This window comes from Chiloscyllium plagiosum, chromosome 26 (assembly GCF_004010195.1).
Source record: "Chiloscyllium plagiosum isolate BGI_BamShark_2017 chromosome 26, ASM401019v2, whole genome shotgun sequence".
Classification (NCBI taxonomy): Eukaryota; Metazoa; Chordata; class Chondrichthyes; order Orectolobiformes; family Hemiscylliidae; genus Chiloscyllium; species Chiloscyllium plagiosum.
Genome location: NC_057735.1, coordinates 5,665,584 through 5,687,394, shown reverse-complemented (window position 1 = coordinate 5,687,394; position 21,811 = coordinate 5,665,584). Strand labels below are relative to the sequence as shown.

Genomic DNA, 21,811 nt, shown 5'->3' with positions numbered 1-21,811 from the left:
CATCAACAGCAAGGTGCATAGCAGTAACTCGCCAAAGCTCCTGAAAGAGCACTTTCCAAACTTGAAAACTCTCCCATCCAGAAGGAGAAGGGCAATAGATGCTTGGAAGGGACAGGACCTGCATGTCCTAACTTGGAAATATATCAGTGTTCCTTCAGGCTCAAAATCCTGGAACTCCCTCCCTCACAAGGCTCCCTATACCTTCAGGACTGCAGCAGTTCAAGAAGGCAGCTCACCAGTAGGGTCGTTAGGGATAAGAAATAAATGCAGGTCTGCGTAGTGACCCCTTCACCCCATGAATGAACAAAATAAAAACACAAAGGATCTTGTAACACAATGAAAATAATGGCAGGGAACTTCAGGCATGTATTTATTCCTCAATGAACATCAGTGAGAGCACCATCTCCTCGTGTTTTTAATTGTTTTTTGTGAGATTATGCTGTGCACATATTGACTGTTGCATTTAAGAATCCTCATTGGCAGTGAAGCATGGAACATCTTGTGGATGTAAAGTATAAAACATTGTTACTTCCTCCCTTTGTTTTTTTCCATCCGTCTTTCTTTTGTTGCTTTACTTGTTTCCTCAGTTTGCTTTTATTCTTCTGATTTTCTTACACGCTTTTCAAACCAATACGTTCTCCTTCGAGTGTCAAATGACATTCACAAAAAGAAATACAAAAGTTTTAGGAAAACAAAGTAAAACCAATTGCTTTTCATTTTCTCTGTGGGCTAATTTTAATCCATTTGTGAAAAATATTATTTAAAAAAAGTCACCAGCATGCATTTATGCGAATGTGTTTATCAATGGATTAAAATGTGTGTTTGAGAGAAAGTTAAACCCACGTATTATCATTCATGTAATTAATATGATTATTGTTTTGTGTTATGTGCAGCGTGGTGACAGCCATTATATAAAGTTGAACCTTTTAAGACTTGCACTTTGTAAAGATAATGATTACACTGTTCCTGCTAAAGAGCCTGCAAAAAGGCTGGAAACTGAGACGGGGGGGCGGGTGCTCTTTCAGACAGTTAGAAAGGGCATGTTAGGCTGAAGGGCCCCTTCTATCAAAGGGTTAAGTGCCTTTGTCATTCACGCCACACCAATAAAGCCAGACTCTAAGGCAACAGAGAAGCTGTTTTTGAATGGCCTGGACATGACAGCTGTTCCATTCATGCCAGCATCTGCCAAGCCCTGTCTGCAAATCACAAACCCATTAAACTGCTCATTAACTGTCGAGATAAATCTCATTCAAAGTGCAGGAGGCTGGAACAATTTACTAAGAAAAGAATGCAAACGAGGTTGTAGCAAGCAAAGAACACATTCACGAACACACACAAAACAACGTGACATTAAACGCCGTGATCGATTTGGAAGGAGCACTGCAGTGATCCAAGAAAGGAGAAATCTAATTAAAACGAAAACAAATCAATAGCCGTTTGTGTAGGAAAAGGGAAGGGTCAGATCTCCACTGCCTTTGTCCTTCTCACTGCGTCCATGCAATGAGTTGACAATTTGCCATGATGTGGAGGTACAGGTGTTGGACTCGGGTGAGCAAGGTCAGAAGTCACACGACACCAGGTCATGGTCCAACAGGTTCATTTGAAATCACTTCAAAAGCTCGTGATTTCAAATAAACTCTGTTGGACTATAACCTGGTGTTGTAACCTTAAGAATTTATCAATAAGATAGAAATGGAGATATGGAAATGCAAAAAAACCCATAAAAATTGTCGAAAGGAGTAAAAGCGAAAGATCTCCTGGCTACTATTTTGAAAAAGAATAACCAATATTTCTGGGGGAACAGACGATCGAGCTACTGTTTAACTGTAATAAAAGAACTAACACTCGCGGGGCACCAGGAAGAATGTCATCAGAGATAAGGGCAGAGGTGGGCCATTCTGCCTCCTAGAGGCTGTTCCATTGTGCTGTCGCTGCTCAAGTTCATTTAGCCACCTCGGATTCGTACCTGTCAACCCCCTCGCCTGACAGATGGTGAGGATGCTCTGAGCAAAAGACTGAGGTAATGCAAATGGTGGTGAAGAGAATAAATCTGGAGAGAATGAGGGCATGTACAAACAAGACAATACATTAATCATGGGTGACTTTAATCTTCATCCAGATTGGGATTGTCAGATTGGCAGAGGTAGCCATAAGGAAGAAGTGACAGAGTTTATTCGAAAAGGTTTCCCAGAACCATATGTTGTGAGTCCAAAACAAATACAAAGGATGCTGGAGAAATTCAGCAGCAATTTATGATGAACCCAAAACATTAACTCTTTCTGTTTCCATAGATGCTGCCAGACTGGTTGAGTTTCTCCAGCATTCTCTGTGTTTGCTTTAGATTTTCAACATTCATAGTTCTTTGGTTTTAGTTTGAGGATAGTATTAGGGGCAGCACGGTGGCACAGTGATTAGGACTGCTGCCTTACAGCGCCAGGATCCCAGTTTGATTCCAGCCTCGGGCAACTCTCTGTGTGGAGTTTGCAGGCTCTCCCTGTGTCTGCGTGAGTTTTCTCCGGGTGCTCCGGTTTCCTCCCACAGTCCAAAGATGTGCAGGTCAGGTGAATTGGCCATGCTAAATCGCCCATAGTATTAGGTGCATTAGTCAGAGGGAAATGGGTCTGGGTGGGTCACTCTTCCGAGGGTCGATGTGGACTCGTTGGGCCAAAGGGCCTATTTCCACACTGTAGGGAATCTAATCCAACCAGAGATGAGGCAAAAATAAAGCAAAGGGTCACTAGACTCAAAACATTAACTCTATTCCTCTCTTCACAGATGCTGCCAGACCTGCTGAGTTTTACCAACATTGTTAGGGGTCAAGTGATTTTGGATCTGGTGATATATACTCAGGCATATTTAATAAATGAAATCAGAACAAAAAATACTCCAGGAAACAGTGACCATAACATCATAGAGTTTTACTTTCCATTTAAGATGGCGGAACTTTGGTTGGAAACAGCTTAAATAAGGGTAATTACATAGGAATGAGAATGGATCTGGATGGCATGAACTGGGACGGGATTTTAGCAACAAAAGTGGCTGAGGAAAAATAGTAAATGTTAAAGAAACTGTTTCATAGCTCACGACAAAGATAGCTCCCAGTGAGGAAGAAGGATTCTGGGAAGGAAATAAGCAAACATAGGTTAACCAAAGAAATTAAGGATAACATCAAAATCATGGAAAAAGTGTCCAATGCGGTAAAGATTTGTCGTGAACTGGAAGGTTGGGGAAGTTTTATAATACGATAAAAGATGACATAAAGAAGAAAGTAAACTTTGATGGTAAATTTTCAAATAATAGCAAGATGGGTGGCAAAGGTTTCTTGTATCAAAAAGGAAAGAGAGGAGAAAGTTAACCTAAAGCCCTTAGAGAATGATGCTGGAGAAATGATATTTGGTAACGAGGAAATGGCAGAAGAGTTGAATAAGTAATTTGTATGAGTCTTGACAGAAGACAGTAATAGTATTCTGAAATTACTAAATAATCAAGGGGCCAGTGTGGGTGAGAAAATAAATCCAACTAACTATCACTGGAGACAACGTGCTAAGAAACTCAATGGGACTAAAAACTTGATGGGATGCATCCTAGAATATTTAATGCTATAGGGATAGTAGATGCACTGATAGTAATCAACCAGAAACTCTTAGATTCTGGAAATGTTCAAAAGGACTGGAAGACTGCCAATATTGCATTTTCATTTAGAAGGAAAGGAGGTTAAAAAAACTGGTAACTATAGGCCAGTAGGCCCAACATGTGTTATTAGGAAAACATTGGAGTCCATAACAAAGGATGTAATAAGAGAATGTTTAGAAATATAAAATATGATCAAGTAGAGTCAGCACGCTTTCATGAACATCCTGCCTGACAAACTTATGAAAATCCTTTGAGAAAGTAAGAAGCAGGACAAATAAAAGATGAGCAGTGGCTGTAATGCATGAGGAATTACAGGAGGTGTTTGATAAGGCAGCACACATTAGGTTAGTTAACGAGTTATGAGACCATAGTGTTAGAGAGGTATAGATAAGCATAGGCTAGATGAGCATAAATAGAGGATTGGCTAACCAATTGAAAACAGTTGGGATAAGGTGGGCATTTTCAGGATACATCCTGTATCTAGTGACAGGGATCAGCGCTGGGGCCACAATTATTACCAATATATATTAATTACTAAGATGAGGAAAGTGAATATAATATAGACATGTTTACAGATGACACAAAAATAGATGGGAGGGCAGGTGGTGAGGATGATTCAAAGAATCTGCAGAGGGCTCTAGAAAGATTAAACAAGTAAGCAAAAATATGGCACTGGAATATAATTCAGGAAAAGGTAAGCTGTGCCTTTTGGCAGGAAGAAAGGGGAAGTTGAATATTATTCAAATAGGGAATGGTGGAGCACTGAAGAATATCGGAATCCTCATGCATAATTCATTAAAAGCTAACATGCAAGTTCAACAGTAATAGGAAAGGAAAATGGAATGTGGGCCTTTCTTTAAAAAGAATGAAGTATAAAAATAGGGAAGTCTCATTCAAACTATACAAGATATGAAGGAAGGATATTGGAGGCAGTTCAGAAAAGTTTCACTCAGCTGATGCCAGGCATGAAGGCACTGATTTATGAGGAGAGGTATTCATTAGAGTCTAGAAGAATGAGAGGTAACCTTATTGAAACATACAAGATGTCTGAGGAGACTTGACAGGGTTGATGCATTGAGATTGTTTCCCTTATGAGAAAGTCTAGGACCTGAGGGCATCATCTCAGAATAAAGGGTCGCTCCTTAATGACAGAGATGTGGAGGAATTTCTTCTATTAAAGAGTAGTGAAGCTGTGGAATTCTTTACCACAGAGAGCTGTTGAAGATGGGTCGTAAAGCACATTCGAGGCTGAGATAGACAGATTTTTAAACAGGAAGCAAACCAAAGGCTTGGGAAAAGACAGGAAAGTGGACTTGAGGATTATCAGGCATGATCTCATTGAATAGTGATGACTTGATGTTTTATGGTTTTAAAGGAAAGATTAAGCTGTAAATTGGGTGTTAATATTAGGTTTGAACAGGAAGAAATAAATCAGCTTTGCTGAGACCAAATTTAACAAGACACAGCGAGGGTGGGGAGATGTTGTGGGTGTTGTAATTAAAATGAAGGACCGTGTTCATGCTCTGAAGTTGTTGAACTCAATATTGATTGTTGATGGCTGTAAAACGCTGAAGTGGCAAATGAGGTGCTGCTCCTTCAGCTTGTATTGAACTTCACTGGAACACTGCAGCAGAACCAGAAATATTAACATGGGAGCAAGACATTTTACTGAAATGGCAATCAACCAGAGGTTTATGGCCTATCGATCTATTGACCTTAGTTTTGAATGTTTAAATGATTCCCAGAATCCAATGCCTTTTGGGGAAATGCATTCCAGATGTTTACTGTATTTTACGTGAAACAAATCTTTTACTTACACCCAAGAGTGCACATGAGGTATATAATTTATTCTTCATATTGAAACATGACAGCTCCAACACTGTAGCACTCCCGCAGGACAGCAATAGAATGGCAGCTTTGCCTCTGATGCTGAACATATTACATAGATCATGAACCAACAAGCTTGTAACTTCGTCCGAGAATGCAAGCGTTGAGCCACAAAGACTAGTATCTTGTCAACATGTCAGCCAATATAAGGACCAAAGTAATAATAGCATATGATAGCAAGCGGCACTGTGGCTCAGTGGTTAGCACTGATGCCTCACAGCACTAGGGACCTGGGCTTGATTCCAACCTCGGGTGACAGTCTGTGTGGAGTTTGCACATTCTCCCTGTGTCTGCGTGGCCTTTCTCTGGGAGCTCCAGTTTCCTCCCACAGTCCATAGATGTGCAGGTGAGGTGGATTGGCCATGGGAAATGCAAGATTAAAGGGATAGGGTAAGAGGATGGACCAGGGCTGGATGCTCTTCAGAAAGTTGGTGTAGACTTGTTGGGCTGAATGGTCTGTTTCCACACTGTAGGGATTCTGTGATGCTTCTATTCTATTATAGTCTTGAGTCAGAATTTGTGCCATCTTAATATTACTTTTCTCCACATTATAAACCTAAAAATATTAATGTTCACTTTACGGTAATTTCATGTTACCTTCTATCCACGTATTCCACTGCATCTTGGTTCTCCTTGTTGAACTATGAATCACCTTGTGTTTGAAGCCAATACTGATTACCTGCACAATGAGATACCACTCTGGAGTATCTCAGACTATGCGCATCTGCACACACACCATCCCGGACCACACTTGCTCCTTACCTTCAACTAAAGCTCTTCTGATTGCATGGATACTCCTCTTTTTACAGCTGAACACAGGCTCTCAAATACAGCTCTCTAGTGTAGTGCCTGAGATCTCTCTCTTCACATGCTCCATTGTCATCAGATTTCTTTTCTGTTCTTGGCTTCAGAGTCACGTGTTCAATTAATCATCGCGATTTACATGAATCGCATCAGACTACAAACATGGCTTACGGTTATAAAGCACATTGTACATGGGAAAGTGTCCCATAATTCACAAAGCTGCGTCAGGTACAAACTGACACTGAGCTACATGAGGAGGTATTAAAGTAGGTGTCCAAACGTTTTGTGAAAGAGGCAGCTTTGTAAAAAGGATCTTAAAGGATGAGATGATAATGTAAAGGGAGAACATTCCAGAGTGTGTGTCCTGGGTATTTGCAGGCCCAATGGTGAAGCAATGCAAAACCAACTGTACTCGATGACCATCGACTTGCTGGTCCTCCAATGCAAAGAGGTTGTGCTGAAATAAACATTGAAGATTATGCATTCCAAGGCCCAGAACTATGTGCAAAAGGGATGCACTAAATCTTGGGACAACCACTGCAATGACACAATGGGGAAAGGTCACTGTCAAAAGACTTTCAGCCATAGGATATTGAGGGGCTGCAAACTGCGGACCATCTGGGGCTGTGTGCATCCAGTCAAAATGTACATTGTGAAGAATGAGAGTGTTGGAAATGCATTAAGGCACCACGGAATGGACCATGGTGCATTAGCAAAAGCTTAATTTTTATTGCCAACACCGGCACCCCTTGACCAGGCCAACATTCCCCAGCACTGACCCCGCTTGATGGGCTGGGTACATCGTCCATGTGACTGACATGAGACTATCCAAGCAGGCGCTATACTCCCAGCTCCGAAACGGCAGCTGAGCCCCAGGTGGGACAGAGGAAGTGCCTCAGGGATACCCTGAAGGCCTCACTGGGGAAGTGCAGCATTCCCACCAACACCTGGGAATCATTGGCCCAAGACCGCACAAAGTGGAGGAGGAGCACCCGGGAAGGTGTCAAGCACATTGACACTTGCTGTCAGGAAAAAGCAGAAGGCAGGAGAAAATAGCTCAAGGAGTGCGCTGCCTCACCAACACCCCACCCACCCTCTACCTGCAACCACCACCTGCCCCAAGTGTAACAGAGTCTGTTTTAGTTGTACAGCCAGCTACAGATTCACCATGAGTGTGGGAGAGAGTCATCCTCCTCTGTGAAGGCCTGCTGCTGCTGATCGTTTTTATTGCAGTTTTGATAGCTTCCAAATTGAGTGGAACATGCCACATACAGTCAATTGAATTCTATTGCAAGTTCTGTAGTACTCAAGTCAAATATTTTGCAATGCTTTTTTGTTTACAAATGTTATGAATTAAATATATTTTTGGAAAAGCAAAATTGGAAAACAGGGATATGAAAAAGAGCAAAGGAAAAAGAATGTCTGTCTCTGTTAAATTGAAAAATATAACTAACATGGTGCATGAAGACAAAGTGCCTACAGACTTGAAGGCACAGCTGTGAATGCTGGTGCAAGGCAAATGCTTCCCCTGTCATTTATGGAATCATAGAAATTCAGTTATTTTTCTGTGCGATTTGGTAAATACATCAAAAGCATCAAGTATTCAGGAAGAAGTCAGCAAAAAATTTCATGGTAACAATAAAAGATCAGCACTCTACAGTTCAACACACCACCTCAGTGCATTTTGTGGTTCTGTTGGTTTAAAGGGTTTAGAAGTTCATGTTACGCAATAAGTTTCATAATGCAACATTGCAAGTTCATCAGGTATTGTGTTTTTGGGAAATGCAGTTATAGAGTCATAGAGATGTACAGCATGGAAGCAGACCCTTCAGTCCAACTCGTCCATGCCAACCAGTTGATTACATAATGACTTCTAGCAAATGAAGGCTGAACTATAAGATGTTAGCCTCCTCTATCTAAAGTCCCCTCAAGGTGTCAGCCTTGCTTAGTGGTGGCTTTAATGTGGCTGCAGTTTCAATTCCTGCTCCGGGGAGTCAAGCCAGGCTCATATTAGCTCATGTAACTTGTCTGCAGCACTGAAAGAGATCATGCCACTTTTCAAATCAAAGCCCATTCTCTGCAAGAGCATCTCTTGAGTTAGTTCTATTCATCAGCCCTTTCTACAAGTATTTTTTGTCTAAGCATTTCCTTTTTGAAAGGCATAATTGAAACTGCCTCCACCACACTCTCGGGCAAAACTTTCCAGATCCTACTTACTCACTGCATCAGAAAAGTGTTTCCTGTTTATCACCACTGACTCTTTTCCAAGCTCCATAAGTCTGTGCTGTCTGATTCTTGACCCTCTCACCAACTGGAGCAGTCCCGCCACGTCTACTCTTGTCCAGACCCCTCATTTATTTGAACTCCTCTCAAACTCCCCTTCTTTAAGAAGAACAAGCTTGACTTCTCCAAGCCCACAGGACTGGAATCTCCATTTCAGGAATGATCCTTGCGAATCTCTCTAAAACTCTCAGAGCCTTACCTGCCTGGATCTGATGGATGATAATCCAAGACCCCACCTGACCCCTCATGTGGATATGAGGGATCCCCATGGTGCTATATGAAGTCGAGGTGTTCTATTATATTTGGCGGATACTACTGCGCAAATTACTGTCCCTTCTGCTTGCATTCAGATGGTAGTTATAGTTCCAAAGTATTTTATTGGTGTAAAAGACCTGAATTAACTGTATAAAGGCCAGCTCTACTGGATGGAATGCATCTGTGTGAACTTGGTTTGCGAAGTCTCAGTCTACTGCAGAGTAGATAAAGGGTTTCCTTTATTCTTTCATGGGATTGGGTATTTGTTACTAACATTTATTACTGTCCCTATTTGCCCCTGAACTGTAAAAAAAGCAAAATGTGATGTCAGTAACTAAGGAGCAAACCTTTAAAAAAATTCAAATTCTCTCCGTTCTGATTGGTTCCTCCAGATAAACCCCACTCCAAATACAGGGAAACGTGAGAAAACCAAGAATTGCAGGAGTGAAGGCTGAGGAAATGACAGCTGGACTGACAAGGTAGACAGTACAGTTTTTTTTTACCTTATTCCTACAATACATACAGAAAATAACATACCTGATAGAATAATCAATATTTGCTTTCCCCAAATTTCACACTTGGCAATGTTTTCTGGACTGGTCTCACACTCTCCCCAAACCTGGGGCTACGGAATTCTCTGCTCCAAATCTCAATTCACAGTATTGCTTGTGCTCACTGACCTACCTTGGGTTCTGGCCTCAACTTTCCACAGTTTCTGAAAGGGTTAACATTGCTGAAAGCATCAGCTGGTATCATGATGTCAAATGGACTTGGGTTGGCAAACAGCTTTGAGTCTCGATGGAGTAAGACCTAACATCCTAGTCTCCCTCATAGAGTCACATCGAGAGACAACACAGAAAAAACCCTTCAGCCCATTGAGCATGCACCAGTCAAAAAAAACTGTTCTAACCCCATTTTCTAGCACTTGGCACATAGTCTTGTATGTCTTGGCATATCTAAATACTTCTTAAATGTTATGAGTGTTTCTGCTACTATCACCCTGCAGACAGTGAGTTTCAGGTTTCCACCACCCTCTGGATGAAAAGTGAATTCCTCACGTCCCCTCTAATCCTCCTGCTCTCTTCTCTTTGTCATTGATCCCATCATCAAGGGGAAAAGCTTCTCCTGTCTATATCCCTCATTATTTTATGAACCTCAGTCATGTCCCCCTTCAGTCTCCTCCACTCCAAGGAAAACAATCCCAGTCTGTCCACTCTCTCTTCATCACTTAAACTCTCCAGCCCCAAGGCAACATCCTGGGTAAATCTCCCCTGTGCCCTCTCCAGTGCTATCACACCCCTCTTATAATGTGCCTTCCAGAACTACGCACAATACCCCAACTGTGGTCTAACCAACAATTAATACAATTCCAGCATCACCTCATAGTCTCAGAAATGATGTCTGTCATAGCAACGTAACTTCTACCTAGCACGCTATATTTTGTTAATCACGATGTGGAGATGCCGGTGTTGGACTGGGGTGGACAAGGTCAGAAGTCACACGACACCAGGTTATAGTCCGATAGGTTTATTTGAAATCAGACAAGTTTTCGGAGTGCTCTGGTGTCATGTGACTTCCGTCTATATTTTGTTAAAGACAGAAGCCTTTTCTTCAGAAACCATTGGATGGTTTTCCTCTTCCACACGAGACCAGACAAGGCCTGATGGTCTTTTAGGAAAGAGAGTGATGGCAACAAATCTACCATTTGAGTCTTACACCGTGACGAGTGCTGGCGAGGACTGACATTACAACAATCCTTGTTTTGAAACCTTTCTATTGTTTGTGCCCACCACCTCGCTCAGTAATCCCCTCCTGTTGTGCAAAGCTCTGAGATTGCGGTGTTTCTAAAAATGCTTACTTCTTGGATTTCCTACACTTTAATCACTGGCAACTGCACCTTCTAATGTCATGGGTCTAGGCTCAGGAACTTCCTCCCACGACCTCACTGCCTGTCCACATCTCCCCTCCTCTAAAACAGTCCCGAATTCCTATCTCTTTGTCACATTTTCCTATAATCACACTCCTGTTAAGTGTTTTGGTGTACTTTAGTACATAAAAAGGTGCTATATGAATGTAAGTGGGGGAGGGAGCGGTGGTCAGTTAGCTCATGGCTAATTTGTGAATGTGAGTTACACTACAAAGCAGTAGATGTGTATTTGCAATGCCAATGCATTTGATCCCCGGATCAAATCCTGGGAAATGGGATGAGAATAATTAGGTGGTTGTTTTTGAACAATGTGAGCAAGATGGGCCAAATGGCCTTTTTCTGTGCTGTCGATCTATATGACTGTAAGTATCTGCTTTATTATACAACCCTTTAGGCAGTGAAGATTAAAGATTCTCTCAAGTAGACAGAGAATGTAAAGCCCTCTCTGTGATATACAGATCAATCTCTTTACTTCTTAAGTTTAGAGGAGGTTATGGATAGAGTTACTCCATAGAAAACCATTTCTCTGGTCCATTAACTCTCTCATCAATGTGCTGTTGCATTTTGAATGCTTCAATGTTTTCCCCTCTCTCAACCCTGCTTGACAGATTAATGCAACCATTTCTGTGCTGTATTAGTTTATGGGGCATGAGTGTGATTCACAGTACCAGCATTTGGTGCCCATCCTTAATTGCCCTTGAGCTGAATGGCTTCCAAAACCAATACAAAGAGCAGTTAAAGTTCAACTACATTGCTGCAGGATTGGAGTCACATGAAGGCCAAACTGAGTCAGGGCAGCAGGTTTGATTTATTCAAGGTCACTAGTGATGGATACAACAGTTAATGGGAGCTTCATAGTCACCAGATTCATTACTGAATTCGTATTCCCCTAACTGCCCTAGTGAGATATGATCCAATGGGCGACACAGTGGCTCAGTGGTTAGCACTGCTGCCTCACAGCACTAGGGTCCCAGGTTCTGCAAACTCCACACAGTCACCCAAGGCTGGAATCGAACCTGGGTGACTGTGTGGAGTTTGCACATTCTCCTCGTGTCTGTGTGGGTTTCCTCTGGGTGCTCCGGTTTCCTCCCACAGTCCAAAGATGTGCAGTTCAGGTGAATTGGCCAAGCTAAATTGCCAATAGTGTTAGGTGCATTAGTCAGAGGGAAATGGGTCTGGGTGGGTTACTCTTCGGAGGGTCGGTGTGGACTTGTTGGGAAGGGCCTGTTTCCACACTGTAGGGAATCTAATCAATGTTATGGCAGCATTAGCCTGGGTCTCTGATGGAGTAATACCATAGGGAGATGGCTCGCTCCGTTGGCTGGACAGCTGGTTTGTGATACAGAGTGACACCAGCAGTATGGGTTCAATTCTCACACCCATAGAAGTTAACATAAAGGGCCCTCTTTCCTTCTCCACCTCTCCCCTCACCTGAGGTTTGTTGACCTTAGGGTTAAGCCACCACCAGTCATCTCTCTCAAATCAGGGAGCGACTCTCTGGTGCAGTAGGACTACAGCAATATTACCTTTCACCACTGCACAATCATTTCACCGTCCAATTATCACGTTTGAGTAAAGATTTTTTTTTCCAAATCCCTGAAGATTATCTTCATACTATTAACCAGTCATCTCAAAAAATAGACTTTCAGGAGAAGCCATGGTTAGCTTGCCTTATATATTTTTCCATACTTGCACCAGGTTTGTGCACTCGGGGGCTTGTGAAAGGCCAGATGCTGCATTAACTGCAAGGCATGCTGAAAAAAAACTGGTTTCCTTTTAATTAGGATGGTGTTCATTAAATGGTCGTTGGAGGTCAGTCATTTCAGCTCCAGGGCATCTTTGCTCACCTTCCTCAGGGTAGTGTGCTAGACCAAACCATCTTCAGCTGTTTCATCAGTGATCTCCCCTCTTTTATAAGGTCAGAAGTGGGGATAGTCACCAATGATTGCACAATGTTCAGCATCATTCACAACTTCCAGATATGAAAGTAGCCCATGTTCAAATGCAACAAAATCTGGACAATATCCAGGCTTGGGCTAAAAGCTGGTGAGTAACATTTGTGGCACACTTTTAAACAAAATGGGAAAATCATTTTCTGAGATTTAATTCTCGCCAAATAACAAAACTATTCCATGATTATACCTCTCAACAGCTTTATCTTGATCTGGTTAATGTTTAAAGTGATGATATAAGGTGCTGGGGAAATACCCTTAATTCACCAGTGGGCCCAAAACTTTGTGAATCAGAGGCAGTGGTGATACCCACTGAGCACATATCGCATACACTCTCATTCCCTCGCACTGTGACTGATTCCCACATCGATACACATCACACACTCTCATTCATTCACATGTGCATGCATGCATTTTTGCATATAGTCTCAAACACACACACATTCACACTCTCAAAAACATATACAGTAGCGCCTCGATTTACGAACTTAATCCGTTCCGGGATCCGGTTCGCGAACCGAAAAGTTCGCGAACTGAATCAATTTTTCCCATTGTTCGGATAGCGCAAGAATGCTTGGACGTAGCAACCAACGCTGTTCACAGCGCATGCGCCAAAGACGAACTGAATGAGATCACACGGGACCCAAGAGCTTTTGCATTCAACAAGCGCGTAGCAAAGCAGAACAATGAAACCATGTGGTCGCACATGGGCTTTTTGCGTTTGTACCTTCGTTCGTACCTTGAATTTCGTACGTACGTTGAAGCAAAATTTTACGTACAATCCGGTTCGTAAACCAATTTGTTCGTGAACAGGGTTGTTCGTATGTCGAGGAGCTACTGTACATTCAGTCTTGAACACACATTGAAACTCTCACCGTCACACACATACATTGACTCCCATGCATTCAAATACACGTTCACACTCAAATACATTCCCACTCTCACACTTAAATAACACTCACATTTTCAAACATACTCACTCATATTACACTCTCAAACCTACACAGATTCCCTTCAGTCACATTCTCTCTCACACACATGGATGCATAATTTCTCAAACACAAGTAGAGATTCACTCTCAAACACTCACATACACACTATCAAACATACACTCACTCATAGTACAGCACAGAACAGGCCCTTCAGTCCACGATGTTGTGCCGACCATTGATCCTCATGTGAGGTAAACCTAATGTATGCACTCTCAAATTTCTGTGACCGTATGTATGTCCAGCAGTCTCTTAAATATCCCCAATGACCTTGCTTCCACAACTGCTGCTGGCAACGCATTCCATGCTCTCACAACTCTCTGCGTAAAGAACCCGCCTCTGACATCCCCTCTATATTTTCCGCCAAACAGCTAAAAACTATGACCCCTCGTGTTAGTCATTTCTGCCCTGGGAAATAGTCTCTGGCTATCGACTCTATCTATGCCTCTCATTATCTTGTACACCTCAATTAGGTCCCCTCTCTTCCTTCTTTTTTCCAATGAAAAAAGTCCGAGCTCAGTCAACCTCTCTTCATAAGATAAGCCCTCCAGTCCTGGCAGCATCCTGGTAAACCTCCTCTGAACCCTCATCCGCTGTTGTAGCATCTGTTTGGTCTCGCCTCAGGTCATCCTTGCCTGCTGTGTAAGAGATAGACAACGTTGGCCAAGTCACATGAGTACCTGCCGCGTGTCCCCACGTATAATTATGGTATCTGTTCGATATTCTGACACGTCTTGCAGCAGCTGCCGTGACGGGTTGTACAGTGTTGTGGTCGATGTTGTCCTGAAGGCTGGGCAGCTTGCTGCGAACAATGATCTGTTTGATGTTTGGTGATTGTTTAAAGGCGAGAAGTGGAGACGTAGGAAAGGTCTTGGCAAGGTGCTCACCCTCATCAATAATGTGTTACAGGCCACGAAGAGCATGGAGCAGTCTTTCAGCTCCCAGGAAGTACTGGACAATGAACGGTACCCTATCAGTTGCAGCCTGTGTCTGTCTCCTAAGGAGGTCATTACGGTTTCTCGCTATGGCATGTTGGAACTGGCGGTTGATGAATTAAGCATCACACCCTGTTCTTATGAGGGCATGCTTGAGCACTTTCAGCTGTCCGTCATGTTCCTCCTCATCCGAACAGATCCTGTGTATATTTAGGGCATATCCCCATAGAGAATAATAACTCTTAAAAAGGGATGTGAATTCCCCAGTGACCAAGGGAAGAGTTTGCACAACCAAATTTTGGGTTTTAAGAATTCTGCTTTAATAAACATATTAAAAACAACTAATACAGTCAACTAATATACCAAACTATACAAAAGGTTATTCTCCATTCATTGATCAATACAACTAAAAATACTCGATAATTAGAGTGTTACAAGGGGACATAAATTTAAGGTGAAGGGTGTAAGGTATAGGGGGGATGTCAGGGGTCGGTTCTTTGCCCAGAGAGTGGTGGGGGCATGGAATGCGCTGCCTGTGGGAGTGGCAGAGTCAGAATCATTGGTGACCTTTAAGCGGCAATTGGATAGGTACATGGATAGGTGCTTAAGCTAGGACAAATGTTCAGCACAACATCGTGGGCCGAAGGGCCTGTTCTATGCTGTATTGTTCTATGTTCTATGTTCTGCATCCTGTCAATGTCACGCTGCAGCCTACAACAGTCCTCTATACTGTCAACGACACTTCCAACTTTTGTGTCATCTGCAAACTTGCTAACCCATCCTTCTATCTCCTCATCCAGGTCATTAATACAAATTACATAGAGGCCCAAGAACAGAGCCCTGTGGAACACCACTCACCACTGACTTCCAGGCAGAATACTTTCCTTCCACTACCACTCGCTGTCTTCTGTCGACCAGCCAATTCTGTATCCAGACAGCTAAATTTCCCTGTATCCCATTCCTCCTGACTTTCTGAATGAGCCTACCATGGGGAACCTTATCAAATGTCTTGCTGAAGTCCATATACACCACATCCACTGCTTGACCCTCATCAACTTATCTAGTAATATTCTCAAAGAACTTAATAAGATTTGTGAGGCATGACCTGCCCCTCACAAATCTGTGCTGACTGCATTTAATCAAGCCATGCTCTTCCACACAGTCATAAATCCTATCCCTCAGAATCCTTTCTAACACCTTGCTGATGACAGACGTGAGACTGACTGGTCTGTAATTGCCGGGGATTTCCCTATTTCCTTTCTTGAAGAGAGGAATTACATTTGCCTCCCTCCAGTCCTCAGGTACGACTCCAGTGGAGAGCGAGGATGCAAAGATCTTCGCATGCGGTGAAGCAATCACATTTCTCGCTTCCCAAAGCAGCCGAGGACAAATCTGGTCTGGCCCTGGAGACTTGTCAATCTTAATGTTTGACAAAATTTTCAGCACATCTGCTTCCTCAATCTCTATCCGTTCCAGCATGCTTACCTGCTCCTCACTGGTTTCATTCACTACAAGGTTCTTTTCTTTAGTCAAGACAGAAGCAAAAAACTCATTTAGGGCTTCCCCTACCTCCTCAGACTCTATACACAAGTTCCCTATGCTATCCCTGATCCGCACTACTCTTTCTTTGACCATTCTCTTATTCCTTACGTACGTGTAAAGTGCCTTTGGATTCTCCCTAATCCTTCCTGCCAAGCCTTTTTCGTGCCCCCTCCTGGCTCTCCTCAGACCATTTTTGAGCTCCTTCCTCGCCTGCCTGTAATCCTCGTCCTAATACTCGACGGAGAGAATGAAACTAGGAGTTCCGGCAGCTTTTCTGACTGTTCCAAGGGGCTGGACATATTTTGTAATTGTGCCTTTCATATGGTCCAAGTATTTGTTCAGGAGTTTCGTATCTATTTGAACTTTGTACATAATTGGTCCTGATCTCATGTCGACCATGCCTCTTACCCATGCGCGGCCACTTCTGTGATTCTTACACCAAATTTCATCCCCAGCATCAAAGTGTCTCTCTCTCATTTCACAGAGTCTCGTGTCCAGCAAGGGTGTTTCACCTTCCCCCAAGGCCTGGGAAGATCAGACTTAATTTAGTGCGGAGTCTTCTCCCCACTAGCAACACTGCTGGAATATCACTGTTGTTGCATCAGCAGTGGTCTGATAATCAAATAGGAACTGTGATAGCTTGATATCTAGAGAGGATGTAGGCTGTTTCTTCAAGCCAGTCTTCAAAGTTTGGACTGCTCTTTCTTCCAGGCTATTGGATGAATAATATTGTTTTCTGTCAAATCCCATTCGAGTTTAGGAAATACCCAAATTCCCTGCTAGTAAATGATAGTCCTTTGCCTGTGACCAACATTTCTGGAACTACGTGTATTGATTAGCAGTGCTACACCCCCTCCTCTTTTTCCCCCCTCCCTATTCTTTTTAAATGTTCTAAACCTTGGAACATCCAGCAACCATTCCTGCCCCTGAGAAACCTACGTCGCTGTTATGGCCACAACATCATAACATCATACTGATCCATGCTCTAAGCTCATCACTTTTATTCCTGATACTCCTTGCATTAAAGCAAACACACTTTAACTGATCCCTTGGTTCTTTCCCCGGAAATTCCTTCCCACTGGCTGCGCTACCTCTTTCTATTGCCTCATCTCCATCAACTCTCATCACCGGTATATAGCTCAGGTTCCCACCTCCCCGCCATACTAGTTTAAACCCTCCTGAACCACCCGAGCAAACCTTCCACCCAGGTCATTGGTCCCCTTCCAGTTCAGGTGCAACCCGTCCTTCATGTACAGGTCCCACCTTCCCCAGAAGGCATCCCAATTATCTACATATCTGAAGCCCTCCCTCCTACACCAGCTGCGCAGCCACGTGTTAAGCTGCACCCGCTCCCTGTTCCTCGCCTCTCTATCTCGTGGCACGTTCATACACTCAAAGACATACATAATCTCGCACACAAAAGCTCACGCACACATGAAACGCACCCACTTATACACATTCAAAGACAGATGTCCACGCTCTCAAACACACCTATTTAATCAGGTGAACTGTTTGAGGTTGGAATAAATTTGTTTATTATTTTATAATTTCAGGGGCATTGAGGCTATTTGTGGCAAAAACCTGTGATGGTTCCACCCAATCTGACATCGGATTACCTCTCTATGGAACAGGGTTCAAATCAGACCCATCCCTGGATTTTGCTGTACCATCAGGGAGCTGAAGATAATCCAGATTCACTCCATCAAAATAAAGTTGTGTGTAATGTGAGCAATGGCAATAGAATCCAACCAACCATTGTTGATTTCAGGTTTTCAATCTTACAACTGAGTCACGTCAGATTGAATGAAAAATGATGAGTTAACATCTGCTTTGCGAGTTGTCTGATTTGTTATCTTCCTTCCTGAGGAGACATTCCCCACATGGCTGCCTTTGCATGTTGTTTGAAACTATTCAGTTTTACCCCTTTTGACTTTCCATTTGTGTCTTTTCCTTTCACGTTTTGTTTTACTGAATAGACAGGAAAACCTGTGTTTGATCACTGCACTGGCCTCAGGCCCATGGGATCACGGACCTGCTCTCTACCTGCCCCATAATGATTGAACGGAGCGGCATGGTTCAATAATTTCACATTTCCACCGAGGGAAGTGAGGGATTATTGGAGATTGGTGTATATTCAACAGGAACATGTTACCTTCCCCGGATCAATGCCGGTGAACACAATGACTACAGCCTGGATGTTAGTGCGATCTATTTTGTTAATTATCACTCAGTCAGTGTAACACTACAGCAAACACTGACATCATGTTACAACACAAAGCTGCCTCAGACTCACCACTGAGATTTAGGCATGACCTGGAGAGGAAGAGCTGGCCAGGTTCAGCTGGGTCTATCCTCCCTCTCTGAGCTCTGAGCTCACATCCTGTGATGGTAGCCCCCAGGTTATAGACTGCTTTGTCTTCAATGTTCTTTTTTGTTGTTTCTTTTGATATTCCGAATGTTCGATCACATGCTCCCACCACACCCCACCCAAGTGGCATATAGATCTGTCTCATTCTTTGTCCTTCTGCCTTTACCTCAGTTAGTTTGGATAACCAGAAAGGTCAAGTAGCTCTTGTCACCACAGTCCTGCTGAATCAGAAGTGTGTAGTTCTGCCTTGCACAGCTGACTATTGTTCCTGTGAAGTTGGCTTCTTTTCCCATTCTTGTAGCGATGTAGCTGTTCACCACACTGCTACAGTGTAGGTACGTAGATGCAATCATCCAATTCTAAACAGGAAGGAGGAGGAGGAACCTATCTGTCATACTCCTCACATGTGTAGTTCCTGAGGACCAGAGGAAGAGATTCTGCTCGACTGCTGCACAGTGGACGTGTGCTGGCAGAGGAGATACCACGGGGGTCGTGTTGCGAGTCGTCAGAGCTTCTGGAGATCATCGCTGGATCGTGATAGGACGTTGGAGGATCGTTTGGTTGTGCTGACCTGCTCTTGGTGGATCTTTATGCTGGCTTCAGCCTAACGCGAATCCAGGTACCAGCCAACCTCAGAGCTATGGCCCCAGCAGCCGCTCGCAGCCCTGGCCAGGGCATTCGCAACACAGTCAGGGTGACTGTGAAGAAGGTGGAGGAGCACACACCGGTCAATCGGACGGTGTTTGTGAAGAAGATTTTGCTGGAGTGCTGCGGGTTTGAAGCAGGGGATGTGTACGGCCTGCAGGATTCCCCTGTGACCTTCAGGAGCGTGAAGAATTGTGAGCAGCTCCTGAAGATCTTCAAGGAGAAGGAAGGGGAGCCTCTGTTCTCCAGCTTGTCGGCGGTCCCGTTGTGTGTGCTTCCTGCGCAGAAGAGTCGGGTTGTTACAATCCATATATACAACTCCCACGTCCCAGCAGCGGATGTCTTGACCTTCCTGAGAAGATACATCCAGGTCGAGGGAGAGAGTACCGATGTGGTCGATCCTTTCGGGATCTGGACCAGCAAACGACAGGTCAGGGTAACCCTGAGGGTCGATGCAGTGGGAACATCCTCCACCCACCCTCCAGCTTTGCCAACGGAGGAAGCAGAGGGTTACCTGACATACGCAGGGCAGCCGAAAGTGTGCCGAACCTGCGGGAGGTCAAGCCACATGGCGGCGGATTGTAAGGTGACCGTCTGCCGAAACTGCAAGCAGGAAGGCCACCCAACCAAGGAATGTAAAGAAGCCAAGAACTGTAATCTGTGCAGAGTGGCAGGAAGGTACCACAAAACAGAACGGGAACGGTGTCTGGGGGCACCCAGAAGGAAGGGCAGGCTGTAGCGGAGCAGACGGCAGACATCGGGGAGGTGCAGCAGCCGATCCAAGCTCCTTCAGGACAGACGGAGGAAATGGAAGAGAAGGGATCAAAGGAGGCAGAGGATTGGATTACTGTCAAAAGCAGGAAGAGGAAACTTCTCAAGGCCCCCAAAGCCACCCAGCGAAGGGGGAAGCGACACCTACACGACGAGGGTACAGGCAGCTCTAACGACGGCGAGGACAGGAGCAAGGAGGGACGTCACCAGAGGAAGAGACAGAGCGCCGCGGGGAAAAAGGAGGGCAGCACCGCCCAAACAGGGAAAGACAATCCCTCTGAGGGGATGGGTAAAGACCTTCCTGAAGAAGGCTAATGCCTGAAACGTCGATTCTCCTGTTCCCTAGAAGCTGCCTGACCTGCTGCGCTTTTCCAGCAACACATTTCCATCTCTGATCTCCAGCATCTGCAGACCTCACTTCCTCCTCAAAGACCTCCCCCCACCCTGTTAGAACAACGAGGTACCCACCGGCCCACAGCTCCAGGTAACTGGGAGCAGCGGTCCTGTGACAGCCCCGCTGTCAGTTGGAGAACTGGACTGTATGGACCCTGGGCCCGACCCGAAGACACCAGAGCGGGGAAATGGCTCCAGCGTGGAGCCGGACAGCTACCTCAGCCCTGGGAGGGTCCAGCAGTTTGCCGTCACCACGGGGATGCACACAGCTACCCCAGAGGGGCAAGACCAGCAGCAAATGGACACTAGTAACCTCATAAACTTTTAAAATGGGGATAAGAATTGCCAGCATCAATGTGCGTAGCATCAAATCGGCTACATGATGTGTTTCTACGATGGCCTTCCTGGCCAACATTAAAGCCGACGTCCTGTTCCTGCAGGAGTGTGGGATACCGCACCTCAGCAGCTACAGGAGATGGTCGAGCTTGTGGGCCCATGGGCCGTCAGTTTGGTTGGGGGGCAACGATAGCCGCGCCTCCGGCCTGGGTATCCTGTTGCAAGGAGGCAACTTCACCATCTCCGAGGTTAAGGAGGTGGTGGGCGGGCGCCTCCTCGTCACCGACGTCAGGTACAGGAATGCTCCCCTGAGACTGATTAATGTGTACGCCCCAGTGGGTAAGAGGGAACGGTTGGCCGTCCTGCAGCATCTTCCACTGTTGCTGGCTACGTCCAGGTCGGTCATTCTGGCCGGAGACGTCAACTGTATCATTTATACAGATGGACGATCCGGCGGGGGGGACAGTAAACTGGACACCACATCCAGAGCCCTGATGGACACGGTCAAAGATGCCAAGCTGCACGACGTCTTCAGCACCCCTGCAGACGGAGCGCAGCGTAGATTATCATGGTCACGAGCAGACAGGTCTATCCGCTCAAGGATAGATTACCTGTTTTGTGTCCCGAATGCTCTCGGTCAGATCCACTGACATCAAACAGGAGTTCTTCTCTGATCACTGCCTCCTGCTGGCCGATTGTCACCTACAGGACGAGCAGCGGGCTGGTAAGGGAATATGGAAGCTGAACACAAAGCTGTTGACCCCGGGAAACATTGAGGAGCTCAAGAGGGACTACGCAGGTTGGAGAACCGTGAAGCCCCTCTTTGAGTCCCCAGCGGACTGGTGGGAAACAGTAAAAGGGAACATCAAGAGGTTCTTCATCCTCAAAGGTGTCCAGGAGGCGAGAGAGAGGCGGGGAAAACTGTCCCAGCTCCAGGAAAGTATGCAGAACCTGCTCCTGCTGCAGACGATGGGGGTGGATGTCACGAAGGACCTCAAGGAGGTGAAGGGCCAGCAAGCCTCGCTCTTTGCCCTGGAGGCCTCCAAGATAATCTTCCGGACCAGGGTCCGCTTGGTGGAGCAGGACGAGAC

At 44.7% G+C, this 21,811-nt stretch overlaps 1 long non-coding RNA gene across 1 annotated transcript in view; it reads right to left on the bottom strand.

Annotated features, from left to right (window-relative positions):
- Nucleotides 1-353: 353 nt before the first annotated feature.
- The window catches only part of LOC122562964, an 85,202-nt gene continuing 63,744 nt past the window's right edge, over nucleotides 354-21,811 (bottom strand). Inside the window, exon 3 of the long non-coding RNA XR_006315449.1 lies at nucleotides 354-640. This is a non-coding gene — a long non-coding RNA (uncharacterized LOC122562964). The remainder of the gene's footprint in view (nucleotides 641-21,811) is intronic.